We start from the raw sequence: 14777 nt of genomic DNA, 5'->3' as shown, positions 1-14777 counted from the left end.
TGCCATTTGCTGTTCTAGACGTAGATAATACTGTTCAGGATAATTCTTAGTGAATCTTGTACAGAGTTGTCAAAGTACTTCTTTTAGATGTGGAGGAGGAAGTAGGCTATTGACAATTTCTCCAACCTCACAGAATTATCTTCTGGGTTCCTTGCTTCCATTTGGGGAAAACTAGCTGGGCCAAGGCATTAGCTCTGTATTTCTTGACAGGCGGTGTTTTTTCTCACAATAGTTTATTTCCCTCTTCCTCCAACTGATTCCTCCTTCCTCTGGTTAGAGAATTGCTATTTCTTTGAGGTCTTTTAAAAAGCAAAATTTGAAACCTATTCAGAACACCATTTTTTCACTCAATCAGGAGAAAGGACTGTCACTGTAATGGTAAATTACCTTCTCCCTTTCTGATTTTATTAGAAAATAACTTTAGTACATGTAGCAGGTAATATTCCCACTTTGTGCATGGTATGTATTGGATGGTCTCTTGGTTTGAAAATTAAGAGACTGACAGCCACATTGTTTCTGCAAGACTTTAGTCTCTAAGGTGCTGCAAGACTATTAGTTGTTTTTTAAGTTTTTTCCAATTAGTAAAACTCCAGTGGTCTGGCATCCAGTGGTCCGGTACGTCTGATGGTCCAGCACCAACTGCAACCCGGAAGTGCTCCGGCAGCTGCTTCAAGTTGTTAATCAATTACACTAACTGCGGCTGGATATGCAGGCAACAGGCTTGCAATTTATCTTTTCTCTATCTATTGCCTCTGGGGGGTGGGAGGGGAAGGAGAGAGGGAGGAGAAGGGGACCGAGGTCGGCAGCAGGGGCAGGGGTGCCAAACTCTCCGTCATGTTGCAGGGTGGTGGAGAGGGGGCAAGAGGCAGGCAGGCAGCTGCTTCAGGAATTTCTAGTCAATTACACTGCCCCAGCTGGATCCACAGCCGACAGGCTCTCAGTCTACCTTTCCCCTCTACTGCCTGGAGTAGGGGGCAAAGCCTGCGAGCGGCGGAAGGGGAGAGGCGGGGAGAGGCAGGCAGCTGCATTCAGGAAGTTCTAGTCAGTTACACTTACTCCGGTTGGATCCACAGCCGACAGGCTCTCAATTTACCTTTCCTCTTTACTGCCTGGAGGAGGGAGGGGGGCAGGAGAGGGTAGGGGTCGGCGGGGGTGTGCTGAACCCTCCCTCCTGTTGCAGGGAGGCAAAGCCTGCAAGCGGCAGAACCAGAGAGGGAGGGAGAGGCAGGCAGCTGTTTCAAGAAGTTCTAGTCAATTACACTGCCCCGGCAACAGGCTCGCAATCTACCTTTCCTCTCTACTGCCTAAGGGGGAGGAGGGCGGTGGGAACGGGTAGATCCGCAGGTGACAGGCTGCTGCTGAAACTCACAAGGGAGGGGAGATGATCTCTTGTGAGCGCCAAGGGTCGGCGCTACCAGACCAACCCACCAGCACTCCAGCTGCTCTGCCCCAGGTGTGTCCAATTCAGCTGCTGCTGGTCAGTTACAATAGTGGCTGAATCTGGACGCCTGGGACAGAGCAGCTGGGGCGGTGCCGGGTTGGTCCCCGCAGCGCCGCACCTCGGCGCTGCGGGGACCAATCTGGCAGCACCCCAGCCGCTCTATCCCAGGTGTCCCCAAGTCAGCTGCTGCTGAAACTGATCAGCGGCTGATTCCAGGAACCCCGGGGCAAAGCAGCTCTGCCTCGGGCTTCCTGCAGTCAGCCGCTGGTCAGTTTCAGCAGCGGCTGAATCGGGGACAGCTGGGGTACAATATGTTCCAGTTTTGACTTACGTACAAATTCAACTTAAGAACAAACCTACAATCCCTATCTTGTACGTATCCTGGGAACTGCCTGTAATTACCAGGTCCTCTTGTGCAGTACTATTTCCTATTTAGTTATTTCTCATTTTTTATTTGTGCATTAGATTTTTCCCTTCATAAATGTTTTCCCTTGCCTTTACTGAGTTTCATCTTGTTGTTTTCAAACCAGTTCTGTAAATTATCCAGATTTTTTTGAATTCTAATCTTTTGTTCCAAACTCATTGCAGCCTCTCCCAGCTTGATGTCATTTGCAGATCTTAAAAGCACACTCTCCTTCCCGTTATTCTAGTCACTTTCATCATCTTTATCTGGCTTGTCCTCCTCCATCCCTCCAGGAACACAAGTTGATGCCACACCATTCCATTTTGTTGCGAGCATATTCTTTCAATTTCTGGCCAAAGAGTTTCGCCATGAGATCGATACAGTTTGTTTTCAGTCTGCCCAGCAGTTGTTTGTGGTTTCTGGGGATTCAGTCACTAATGTGAGTATGGACTATATGACCCACCCATTTCTGCTTTGCATCGTCCCATTGATCACCTCTGTATGCCTTCTCAGTATTTGATCAGGGTGATATCTTAAATGTTTACCTTTCCATTACTCTCCATTAAAGTGAATTTTTCTTCACTTAATCATTGACCAGCTTTCTGTTCCATATAGCATTGCTGCAAAACAGTGCAGCTTTCTTTTTTTCTTCATAAGCCATTCATCCTCCATTATAAGCATCTTTGTTTTGCTGAAACTTACTCAGCCCACCTTTCTCATCCTACTGCATTCCCCATTGAATGAGTTGTTTCTGTTCAGCTACTGACCCAAGTTAATATATTTGTTGAACTTTTTGATTACTTTCCTGTATACACTTATGATTACTACTGTGCAATGCTCATTGCCAGGGCTCGCCAAGCTGCGGTGAACCCCGCTTGCTAGCTGCGCTGTCCGGCGATCTGCACAGATCGCCTGAACCCGGCTCTTCCAGGTTGTATTCTACTCACCATGGGTGAGTAGATTACATAGTTTGTCAAGCCCGAGTCATTGCACATCCACTTTTTGATGTGTTCACTTCCAATCTTATATCTTGTGAAAGTGTTTGCAGTTGCTGTAATTTATTTTCCAGTTCTTCACTGTCCTTTGCCAGTATTAAACAGTTGTTAGTGAAGAGATGTGTTAACTGGTCTCCAGCAATTGTAATTCCTTCTTTCCAGTTCACTTTCTTGAGCAGTAACTTCAGTATTGCTGCAAACAGATATAGTGACATTATTTTGCATTGTCTTACTCTCCTATGTATAATAATACTGCATGGGACATTGAATAACTTTTCTGTCACATAATTGTGGTTAATTTCTTCTATCAGGCCAACATATCTTGGGTCAATTCTGATTTCATTAAGCATGTTGAGCACAGCATAAATCTTTACCAAGTTGAAACCTTTTTTGTAGTCAACAAAATGCAAGACACAATGGTACTTTGTATTCCTTGCATTTTTTTTGATGAACTGCCAAACTGAATGGATGTGATCAATTGTTGAAATATCCCAAGCAGAAACCAGTTTGTTCTTGACTTTTGCTCATTTGAAGATCCTTCTTAATGTGACTGAGTATGTTGCAGGTGAAGGCCTTATGCAATTGAGAGGAGTGTGGATAGTAGGTGTTCAGTTCTTCTGGATCATCTTTCTTCATCAATTGTATTGTTTTCAATTTCTTCCGTGTCTCTGGAGCATGCTTGCTATTGATGTAGATGGTGAACCATTGCACCAGCACTTTGAAGAGAGTATATTTTCTTGCTTTGAAATATTCCAGCCAAATATCGTTCACTCCCAAAGGGCTTTTTCTGCTCTTTGTTACAAATTGCATATTTAGTTTCTTCCCACATAACACCAGGAACTTCTGTAGTCTTTGCATTGCAGGCATATGCTGGACATTGACATGTGAGGCGTAGAAATCATTGTAGATTTTTGTACACATTTCATTCATCTTGCTCCATTCTGATGTCTTTTCACCCTTTTCATCTTTGAGTGCTGCTGGGATAACCTAACACATCTTTCTACAAAAAACAAGTAGTCCTGTAACATCTTAAAGATTAACCAAAAAAATCCCACCTCTTTCTACATATAACATTTTTTTTTCTGCAAGATGACAGAATGATGTCATCTGTATCCACAGGTTCTGCCTTCACACAGCGTTCCTGCTCCGGAGACTGCTCAGAGACCGGCAAAGCCACCTGGCAGCCTGGCCTGGGCAGATTCCATCTTCCAATGGTCCTGCTCACTCAGCTCTGGCCACAGCCTTTCGGGTGGTCTGTCCCCTGGCCCAGGGGGCTGCTTTGGCAGGTACAAGGCCCGGGGTGAAGCCCATTCACACTGGGAATGTAGGCAGGACTTGCCCAGGACTATCCCGTCTGGTGCGGCTCCTGTTGGAAATGCAGCGGGGGTTCTGGGGGAACACCATACCACAGATCTCCCCCCGAGAGAGTGGCTCCAGCATGTGCTGGTGACCTGGGGCCAGGCTCCTGGCTCAGGCCCACTCTCCCAGGCCCGCCATGAGCTGGGCAGATTTTGGCCACGCCACACCTCTAGCCCTTCGGGGATGACATGGTTATGCTATACCCTGTCTGCTTCCCCAGCTCTCTAGAGCATCTGCTCTGGGCTCCCAGGGCTGAACCCGAGGGTGCAGCTTGACAAATGATGACTCTCCATCCTTCCTCCCCTCACGCAAGGTTGAAGCGCCAGCGCTGGCTTTCTGTAAGGGAGTTTGGGGGAAAGGCCTGAGGCTCCCCATGCACTGCTGCTTCCCTTTCCCCTCTCCTGGTAGGAGGGACAGCAGTGCAGAGACGTGCTTTAAGGAGGTTTTTCCTGCTGCTGGGAGTGTGGGGTCTTGGGAGGGCGGTGAGTGAGGGGGCTGAGAGTAAGGGGTCTCGAATGGTGGGGTGAGGCTGGAGTGCCAGCATGGGCTCCCAGTGTTGCCCTCACCCCCTCACTCACTGCCCTGCTGAGATCACACACCCCTGACCTCTTCACACACACCCCTCCGCCAACACCCTGCACCCCCGCCCACTCACTCACTGCGTGGCCGAGGCCCAGCATCCCCAGCATGCTCACTCATACCCCCCCAAGACAAGACCCCACACTGCCAGCCCCCTCACTCACCACCCTGCCGAGATTTGCAGCCCCAGCCCCCTCACACGCTCCCTCCACTAAGACCCCGCTTATGCTCCCTCCTCCCTGTCCAGACACCTATTCCCAGCCTGCTCATGGACCCTTCTACCCCCCTTGGCCAGACACCCTGCCCCCAGCCTGCTCCTGCCCGCTGCCCCTGGCCATTCACCTCCCCCTAGAGAGAGTGAGGTTGTTGAATGTAGCTCTGACACTCTCTGGCTGTGAAAGCTGCCCAAGAGAGGGGGATTGGCAAGCGTGGAGAACAGGGGCATAACCCCCTATTTTGTGTGTGTGTGTGTGTGTGTGTGTGTGTGTGTGTGTGTGTGTGTATGTATAAATATAAAACTCATGAGCTTTCAGGGGCAAAACCCACTTCATATGAATGGAGAAAAAGGGGGGGGGGAGAACCTGTTATTCGATGCTAAATGAGGCTATTTGAGTGGACTGAGTCACATACTTAGTTTTTTATGTCATTTGGATGATGAATACAACTTCCATGTCATGACATGACATGACAAAGTTCATGTCTTTGTTCATTCCCTGAGAGAGTGTCAGAATTGCATATGAAGGCCAGTTCCCCAGTTACTCTCCAGAGTTGGTTCCTGAAATTTCTTTGTAGATGAGTGACTACTTAGGTTGAAATTTGCTCCCAAAAGTTTTTGTATATTACCACTTCCAATATCTGACATGCGTCCATTTAACCTTTGTTGTAGAGACTGTCAATATACATGGCAGTGCGGCATTGCTGGCACTTGATGGCACATCACATTAGAGGAAGTACAGCTATATGAGCCTCTGATGTGCTGGCTTATGTGGTCAGGTCTTGTGGTGATGTTGCTTGTAGACAGAGTTGTCAATGGGGCTTAATGCAGGGGTAGGTTCCTGGGTGAGTATGTTTGAGGTATGATTTGTCATTGATGGAAAGAATGTACTTCAAGTTAGGGGGTTGCCTGTGGGAAAAGACTAGCCTGTTTCTCAGGGCCTGTGAAGTGAGGGATTGTTCTCCATGTTAGGTAGTAGATTGTTAATGATGCACTGGAGGGATTTAAGTCAGGGGCTGTAGGTGATGACTTATTGGCATTCTGTTATTTTCCTTGTTGGGCAGAAGCCTAAAGAAGCTTCTTTGTGCCTAAAGAAGCAGATGCCTGGATACTTGTGTAGCTCTGTCCATCTGTTTTTCCACTTTCCCAGGTGTGTATTGAAGCTTTAAGAGGGCTTGATAGATATCCTGTAAGTGTTTCCCTGTTTGTGGGATTAGAGCAAATCCAGTTGTATCTTAGGGCCCGGCTGTAAACAATTGATCGTGTGATGTGTCCTGGGTGGAAGCTCTAGGAATGTAGGTAAGAATAACGGTCGATAGGTTTCTGGTATAAGGTGGTGGAGGTGTGGCCATCATTTAATTGTAGTGTCAAGGAAGTGGATCTTTTGTGTGGTCTAGGCTAAGGTTGATGGTAGGGTGGAAGTTGTTGAAAACCCTGTGGAGTTCAAGGGTCTCCTTCACATGGATCTCTTTCTACTTTCTTCAGGCTCTTATTCTTTTTAGCCACTTCTCTGTTTCTTCCTTTTGAAATCTTCATAGTCTTCCCTGAATTTCATGCAAATTTCTTAAGAACATAAGAATGGCCATACCGGCTAAGACCAAAGGTCCACCAAGCCCAGTATCCTGTCTTCGCACAGTGGCCAATGCCAGATGCCTCAGAGTGAGTGAACAGAACAGGGAATCATCAAGCAATCCCTCTTCTGTCATCTATTCCCAGCCTCTGACAGAGGCTAGGGACACCATTCCTACCCATCCTGGCTAATAGCCATTGATGAACCTAACCTCCATGAATCTATTTAGTTCTTTTTTAAGCCCGGTAAAAGTCCTGGTCTTCTCAACATCCTCTAGCAAGGAGTTCCACAGGTTGACTGTGCGCTGAGTGAAGAAAAACTTCATTTTGTTTGTTTTAAATCTGCTACCTATTAATTTCATTTCATGACCCCTAGTTCACATGTGATAAAATAACTTTTCCTTATTCATTTTTTTTCCATACTAGTCATGATTTTATATCATGATTTCTATCATTACCCCCCTCCCTTTAGTCTCCTCTTGTCTAAGCTGAAAAGTCCCAGACTTTAATTTCTCTTAAATGTGTCCCATTCCAAACCGCTAATCATTTTTATGCCCTTTTTGGAACCTTTTTCAGTGCCAATATATCTTTTTGAGATGAGACGACCACATCTGTATGCAGTATTCAAGATATGGATGTACCATGGTTTTATGTAGAGGCAATATGATGTTTTCTGTTTTATTCTGGACCTCTTTTTAAATGATCCCAAACATTGTTTGTTTTTTTGATGGCTACTGCACCTTGAACGGATGTTTTTCAGTACGGATGTAAGCAACTAGTGATGTGACTAGTTACTCTTCCCCCCCTCCCACTGTTGCTTCTATTGGAGAAAGACAGCAAGCGGGAAGAGCACTAGTCGGTGCTGGGATAGCCAGCTTAAAAGCCGGTTCCTCCCAGCACTATTCCCATGGGGGCCAGGGGAGGTAGAGGCACAGTGGGAAACGGTGCAAGTGGGGACTGAAGCAGTCTCTTGCACTGCTTCTGCTGCGATTCTGCTTTTGAAATGTACAAGAGCTCCTCCAGGGCTTCTGTACATTTAATAGGCTGAGGCGTCTCAGGTAGTGTGGGGCCAGCAGGGAGTCCCTTGCTCCTTGTGGGGCTTCCTTTTGAAATATACAAGAGACCCTTTGGGGCTCTTGTACATTTCAAAGGCTGAGGACTCCCCTGCTGGCTCCACGCTCCCTGCGGCACCTCAGCCTTTGAAATGTACAAAGCCCCAATGGGGCTCTTATACATTCCAAAAGTAGAATTGTCACAGAAGCAGTGCGAGATGGCGCGAGCAGGGACTGAAGCAGTCTGTTTCCCGCTGTGCTTCTACTTCCCCATGCAGATGGTGCTGGGGGGAAATCTAAGTCCACTATATCTACTGAATCCTTCTTATGCATGTCAGTTGATCCCTTCAAAGAACTCTAGTAAGGCATGATTTCTCTTTACAGAAACCATATTGACTTTTCTCCAACAAATTATGTTCATCTGCGTGTCTAACAATTTTATTCTTCACTAGTTTAAACTAATTTGCCTGGTACTGAGGTTAAACTTACTGGTCTGTAATTGCCAGGATCACTTCTAGAACCCTTTTTAAATATTGGTGTCACATTAGCTATCTTCCAGTCATTAGGTACAGAAGCTGATTTAAAGGATAGGTTTAAACCATAGTTAATAGTTCCATGATTTCATATTTGAGTTCTTTCAGAACTCTTGGGTGAATGCCATCTGGTCCCAGTGACTTGTTACTGTTAAGTTTATCAATTAATTCCAAAACCTCCTCTAACGGTACCTCAATCTGGGACAGTTCCTCAGATCTGTCACCCAGAAAGAATGGCTGAGATTTGGAAATCTGCCTAACATCCTCAGCGGAGAAGACCGAAGCAAATAATTCAGTTAGTTTCTCCACAATGACTGCATCTTTGAGTGCTCCTTTGGTATCTGTCATCCAGGAACCCCACTGTTTGTTTAGCAGGTTTCCTGCTTCTGATGTACTTAAACATTTTTTTTATTACTTTTTGATTTTTTTTGTCTAGCTGTTCATCAAACTCTTTTTTGGCTTTTCCTCAAATGTACATTCAAAGTTGGCCAGGGATAAGCCTTAATTAATGGAAAATGAGAACACTAAACCAGCTATTTGATAGCAAAAGGGATACAAAGACAGATCAGACAATGGACAGAAAATTCTTAAAAGACCCATTTTAATTAATCTTAATTCTAAACTAAGATATTTTGTTGAAAAATACTCAAAACATTCATTATATACTCTCAGATTGAGTGCTGAAAGCTCCAGGAACATACGCAGTAACAAAACAAAGAGCGTGAATTCCAACTGTGTGTGAAACTGAATCCCCCTTAATAATAGGAATGTTACCATGCCACTCTAATATCTGGATAATTTTAAACAGATCTTTTAGAAGGGGTAGTTGTAAAATAATTAACAAAACTATGGCTACAGTACTGGCACAGTTGTGACTTGGAGGGGGTTGAAATCCCAGCCAGAGTGGAAGCCCCAGTGCATCTGAATGGCTCTGATCTTGGGCAGGAACTATTCCACAGCAGGGTGGTCTCCCATAGGGCTGGAGCAGGAGTAGGGAACCTAAGGCCCACCCGGGAGCTGAATACGGCCTCTGGCCTGCCTGGATCCGGCCCCCAAGTCTCACAGTCCCGCCTAGCATTGGGGTGTCTGTGCTGGTGCTCCAGCCCCACTGGTACTCCATTGCAGAGCACACAAAATCTACTAGGCTGGGCCCTTCTGGGCTCTGGTGTGTGAGGGAAATATGTGGAATGTCTTTCTCCTTTGGGGACCACGTCAGTGAGGTGTGTGGCCACAGACTGATTTTTCTGTGGGTCAGTGGCCTTGACCCAAAGAAGGTTCCCCACCCCTGGGCAGGAGACTGATCCTCCTCCTTGCAGTCCTGTCAAAGACCTCCTTTCTGCCCCATCTAGACTGTAGTCCTCCTTGTACCTTGCACCTGTAGAGCTCAGGTGTCACTTGCCCTACAGCATTTCAGGGCACCCTTTGTGGTTCTGCTATCATGACTACATTTTCCCAGCAGGAACTGTTCAGCAGCAGGATGGCTTATTCTGTGTTCAGGTGCTTGTCCAACTCCTTTCAGCCTCGATTGGGGTTCTCTGTTCTGCTGGGCCACAACTTCAGCCTCCCTCATACCTTGTGGCAAGATGTCTTAGATGCCTTCATCACGTGGAGAGCTCCCTTCAGTCAGTACTGGGCAAGCCCCAGTGTTCATGCTTCTCTAACCCTGCCCGACCCCTTAACATCTCAAGCTATAAAAATAATTGTCAAAATTGGAAAAAAAAAATCTACCCAAGCCTAAATATAAATTTAGCAACGTTGTCTAAATATCAGAGGGATAGCAATGTTAGTCTGAATCTGCAAAACTCCTTGTCACTGTTTAAATACTAGCTTTAGGCTAGTTACAAAATTGGTAACTTTATTATTTGGAAAGGGATTTAATGAATTATTACCGCTCGGTGGCAATATAACAATATTACTATATCACAAACAGAGATTTCTGGCTTTGAATGAGTTGTTATATTAGGTTCCTTAGGATCCAGGTTATGCGTGGTTTACATGCTTTTGCTGAAGTAATCCTTTGATTTATTTCTTTATATCAATTTCTGTGCCAGTACAGACAGTCCCCGAGTTACGCGGATCCGACTTATGTCGGATCCGCAGTTACAAACGGGGATTTCTTGCCCGGGAGAACTGGAGCAGCGGGACGCCTGGTCCTGCCGCCCTCCTTCTCCGGGGCGAGAAAAGCTGCTCCCCGTCTCCCTGGTCTGCTGGCGGAGCCAGCAGACCAGGGAGACGGGAGCAAAGCGGGGGAGCACCGGGGGCCGGACCCGTGGCAGCTTCCAGCTGATCTGGAAGCGCCGCGGGTCCGGCCGGGTGCTCCGCCGCTCTGCTCAGCGTCTCCCTGGTCTGCAGACCAGGGAGACGCTGAGCAAAGCCGCGGAGGACCCGGGCCGGACCGCGGCGCTGATCTGGAAGAGCCATGGTTCGGCCCGGGTCCTCCGCCACTTTGCTCCACGTCTCCCTGGTCTTCTGGGGGGACGCAGCTAGTGCCCCCCCAGCAGACCAGGGAGACGTGGCGCAAAGCCGGGAGCCTGTGGTAGAGCAGGTGGGGCACTGCCGGTTGGTCCCGCAGCACCGCTCCTTGGCGCTACTGGACCAACCCGGTAGCACCCCAGCTGCTCTGCCCCAGGTGTCCTGATTCAGCTGCTGATCAGTTTCAGCAGTGGCTGAATCAGGATGCCTGGGGCAGAGCAGCTGGGGTGCTGCTGGGTTGGTCCAGTAGTTCTGAGGAGCAGTAGCCCCAGTAGCAGGGCTGGGGCATTCTAGGCTGCTGGGGCTGCAGCAGTCCAGCAGCCTGGCAGGGTAGAGTGAGGGAGCTGGGGTTGGCAGTGGGTGGGGGAAGGTGGTCTGAGGAGTGAGTAGCAGGAGACCTCCTCTGATCTGGAAAATTCCCTCGTTCGGGACTGGTCAGGTCCTGAGGATGCCGGACTAGAGAGATCCAACCTGTACTACATTTGCCTATTCCAGTTTTTATGGCTTTATCATAATTTTTCATATAATTCAAAGTGTTTTTTTTCTCCTACTGTGTGAAAGACTCACATAAAAATATGCAATTTTAAACTGAAAGCAAGAAATAGACTCTCTAATCTTACATTTATTGTTATATTACTGTAACACCTACCAGATATGAAATATTTATAAGTTGTCATTAAGTTGATTGCCAATTTAATATTTAGACTATTGCTTTGCATAATAATACGATTGAATAATTTTTAAAAAGGAAGTAATTTGTCAGTGTAGAACATATGTAATTATTAAACTTAATTTATTTCAGTTGTAAAATGGCCTATTCAAGAATATAAATGCTGTTGCTATATACTAAAAACAGAAGATCTGTATGATCTTCTAACCATTTAGTCAAAGTTGTCATCTTGGAGAGAGTCTTCATAAATAGATGTGCAAAGTTATCTGGTTGACAAAGGGGAAGATGAAGTTCCACAGTCTTGGGCCCTCCAGCAAGAATATATCTAGATCCTTACATTTTGATCACTTCAGTTGATAAGTGATGGGGTAAAGCATGAGGAGATGTCTCAAATTTCATTGCACTGAGGCCCTTTCTGACAAAAATAAAATTATATAATCTGAAGGGAGGTGTTGAGGACCTAAGTTCACCCTAAGCTGCATGGCTTGATAGCTTCCCATTAAGTCCCATGTAGGGGCTCAGGACTGCAGCGAGTAAAGATTTCTCTCCCCAAACCCTGAGGTTTCTGTGGCCAGCGGAGGGGGGCCCTTCCCTGCCCTGCAGCTCCAGCATGGAGATGCTGTGTCTGGGCTGGGGAAAGAGGCCTCTTGCTGTGTTGATAAGCCCCAGCCCCAATCCCCTACCCCATCTTGTGCCCAGTCAGCCCTGAGCACCCTCATACATCCCAAAGCCCACACTCCCAGCCTAGAGACTGTACCTCATCCTGCACCCCAAGCTCCATTCTTGAGACTCTCCCCAAACTTGGAGCCCTCCTCCTTTTACCTCAAACCTCTGATCCCCAGCCTTTTCTCAGAGCCTGCACTCCCATCTGCACCCCAAGCCTTTGTCCATGTAGTGAGTCCCATCACTTTTTGTTAATTGGAAAGCAAGGTTATCAGATATTTGCATTTAAAGGAGAGAAATATGAGCCTAAATTTATATTTTATGGAAAAGTAAGAAATTAACATTCCCTGTTCAGATTAATTAGTTTATGGCAATTAACATGGGTGCCTAATGAAAGCAAAGTGCCTACAAAATTCTGTATCTTTTGTCTTCAATATTGAAGCCCTGTAATTTAGCCTCTTAAGGTATAGGTTGGGTCTCTTTGGTCTGGGACCTGACCAGTCCTGAACGAGGGGATTCGCCAGATAGAGGGAGGTCCATCTAATTGTGGCCCATACTGCCCTACTGCTACTGGGCTAGGGCTCCATCTCAGCTTTGCTGCTGCCCAGGCGCCCCAGGGCTCTTTAGTTTCTATAGACTGTACTGCTGCTGGGTCCAGAGCTCCACAGCCATTTGGCTCTGTGGCCAGGGCTGGAGTTCTAGGGCCGGAGCCAGAGGTTGGAGCTCCTCGGCCACTGGAGCTGGAACAGAGCCTAGGCTGGAGCTCTGCGGCTATGGCTGGAGCTTCCTGACTTCTGTCCTGGCTGCCAGAGTTTTCATGGCTGCTGCTGGGCTGGAGCTCCCCAGCCACTGGGGCCTGAACTGAGGCTGTTAAATATAGTTTAATCAACTAAACAACTAGCCAATAGATTTTCCATCAACTTGTCGATTAGTTGATAAGCAGGGGAGTTGCAGCGGGATAAGCTCCTGGTCCGGTAGCTCACTCCGCTGTGGCTCTGCCTATTAAATATATTAAGAGCTGGCTGGCTCTTAATACATTTAAAAGGCTGAAGCGCAGCAGGAGGGACCCAGCACAAGCTGGGGCAGCTGATTGCCAACTCATGTTGGGTCCCCCCCTGCTGTGCTTTAGCCCTTTAAATGTATTAAGAGCTTCTGGGCTCTTAATATGGTTAAAAGGCTTGTGTGCAATGCGGGGGACCCAGTGCGTGCTGGGTCAGCTGATTCCTAGCTTGTGTTGGATCCTCTCTGCTGTGTGTTAGCCCTTTACATGTATTAAGAGCCTCTGGGCCCTTAATATATTTAAAAGGCCAAAGCTCATCAGGGAGGACCCAGTGGGAGCCAGGAATCAGCAGGCCAGGCTTGCGCTGGGTCCCCCCTGCTGTGCTTGTGATTTTTAAATGTATTGGCTTGCACCTGGTCCTTATTATTCCCCTGCCTCCTGCAGAGATGGTGTTGAGGGGAACCGGCTTTTAAGCTGGCTCCTCCCAGCACCAGCTCCTACTCCCCACCCCTTGTTGCCTCTTGTAGAGGCAGTAAGGGTAAGGGGAAGTGACTAATCAAGGAACTAGTTGACTCTTGCTTCTCGGATAGTTGACTTACATCCCTAGCCTGAACTCTTCTTCCCCCTTTCCTCCCCCCCCCCCCGCCACTTCCCTCCTACACTGAGCTCCTGGCTGAGTCACTGGTCTTTCTCCCCCCCCCCCCCCCCCCCCCCCCCCCCCCCCCCCCCGCACTTCTGTCCTGCCGCCAGACCTCCCTGTTCTTGGACCAAAGAGTCCAGGAACATCTGTGCTCTGTGCTGGACCATGGATGTTGCCGGATCAGAGTGTCCTGGTTAAGGGAGGTACAACTTGTAGTTATAAAGTACTTAAATACATGAGAATTGTGGAATTAACTATTGGAAATAGAACAATTACTTTTAACAAAGCAACACTTTATTTAGAATATGCAAAAGAGCAAATATCTATTTCTAGCTCCTCTTATACGTTCATATCATCCCAGGTCAGCAGTAGTATTGCTTTGAGCCTATTGCACTCTGCAGAAAGGTAACTAATACAAAACATCTCTAAGAAAGCCTGACACTTTGTAAGGCACCAAATGTAAAGAAACTTTGCAACCATAAATTGTGGACTTGTTCTTCTTCTGACATTTCCGAGGGCTGCATACTCTCAGAAGGTCTGTTATACAAGTGAAGAAACTGGTAGAACTTTGGCTAAATTATGTCCAAAGTTACCCTCTTTGTTATCAGACTAATGCTGTTTGTTACTTCACTTGTACCATTCCAGGGAAAAGGGATAAGTTAAGGAGATAGCTTATCACAATATAAATATTTACATCTTTCGTCTAGAGGCTTTATATTCACCGCTGAAAGTTGAAAGCATCTAAACTTTCTGGTATCTTTGCATGCAAGCAATTGTAGTTTTTTCTTAGCATTTAGCAGAGGATGGGCTGCAGGCTACTAACAGAAATTTAGCAATAGAGAGAGAAAATAGTCTTGTAGCTAAGGCACAAAGTTATGACTCTGGAAGTTTGGGTTCTATCACGGTGCCCCAGATTTCCTTTAAGAAGTCATTTAATTGCACTGTGACTTGGCTTCCCATCTTTAAAATGGGGGTGGAGAGAGAATCCTCTTCTTTGCTTGGGTGGTGTGAAGGTAAGTTCATGTATGCATTCCAGGTGCTTAAATACTATTGTGTTGTGTATTATAGAAAAGTATATACATTTTTATAAAAAGGCTTGATCCTATAAAGTGGTTAAAACCAAACATGTGCTTATGTGTTTGGTGGATTGATAATGTAGTGTTAAGCATCTTTCATCGGTGCAATTA

At 46.7% G+C, this 14777-nt stretch overlaps 1 protein-coding gene across 3 annotated transcripts in view; it reads left to right on the top strand.

Annotated features, from left to right (window-relative positions):
* Positions 1 to 14777, top strand: part of IPO11 (importin 11) — a 241267-nt gene that overhangs the window by 1065 nt on the left and 225425 nt on the right. The window lies entirely within an intron of this gene.

The sequence above is a fragment of the Pelodiscus sinensis genome, chromosome 6 (assembly GCF_052426305.1).
Source record: "Pelodiscus sinensis isolate ZL-2025 chromosome 6, ASM5242630v1, whole genome shotgun sequence".
NCBI lineage: Eukaryota > Metazoa > Chordata > Testudines > Trionychidae > Pelodiscus > Pelodiscus sinensis.
This window is presented reverse-complemented; position numbering and strand designations above follow the sequence as displayed.